Source organism: Quercus suber, unplaced genomic scaffold, assembly GCF_002906115.3.
Source record: "Quercus suber isolate HL8 unplaced genomic scaffold, Cork oak 2.0 scaffold_460, whole genome shotgun sequence".
Taxonomy (NCBI): Eukaryota; Viridiplantae; Streptophyta; class Magnoliopsida; order Fagales; family Fagaceae; genus Quercus; species Quercus suber.
In genome coordinates, this window is record NW_027069911.1 from 549,103 (window position 1) to 550,119 (window position 1,017).

A 1,017-nucleotide genomic window follows, 5' to 3' on the forward strand; every position below is an offset into this window, starting at 1 on the left:
TTTTTTTTTTTTTTTTCATATGTACAACATATCATTCATAGCATGCATAAAGGAGAACATTGGTCTTAAGAGTCTAGAAGACCAGAGTCTGTTTGGGTAGAATGGGTGCCTAACTATTCCGTAACCTAACCTCCAAATTTAGTGTCTTTGGATAGGTAGATCTAGGTTTTATCTTTGCATTATTTTTTGGTAGTTTGTAACTAGGACAAAATCCATGTAATTATTTGGTAGTTTGTGACTAGGACCTAAAGCCATATAATCTTCAATTTATCAAACATGTATTTTTTTTACTCAATCAATGAAATGAAACAATTCAGTCATGTATTTTTATATTTAGATTTATTTTATTTTATTTTATTTTTTTATAAAAAATAAGTAGTGACTCCACACCAGTTACTCAAAAAGAGAGGTGCCCTAAAAAGCACTCTAAAATCTCTATCTTTTTCTGAGAGGCACTTTGGCGGTCTCTCATAGTGGCGAATCCACTGAGGATGTCGAGGGCTAAAATTTGTATTAGACTTAAGTGACCAAATATGTACCCTTGTTTTGCATGTTCTTGTATGATATTGTTGTTTGTTTGTTTATTTATGTTTGTGGAGATGTTGTATGATATTTGGTTGTATGTATTGTTTGTTAACAGCTTTCCCTAACTATCATAATATGTTCCATCCAAACAATATGTATGCACCCCTTTCAACAACTTGTAGTGGTAGTAACCATGGATCACCGGTCCTCATTAGATTTGAGTACCCAGTGGTGAACTCACCAACTCATAGCCTAAAGTTACTGGATCATTTCTTGTTGACTATGAAGGATAAACCATGCTGTTTAGATTAACGCAATGTTCATTACATTATAAGTTGGGAGCTGTAACGTCCTAGCTATGGGAAACAATGAAACAACAAACCTACCCTACAACGTAATGACTTAGAACCTACCCTTAGGTCAGTCCTGGTTAAAATTAAATTGCATATTGTGTGTGTTTGTTTGGTTGATTGATTGATGTGGATAGGGACT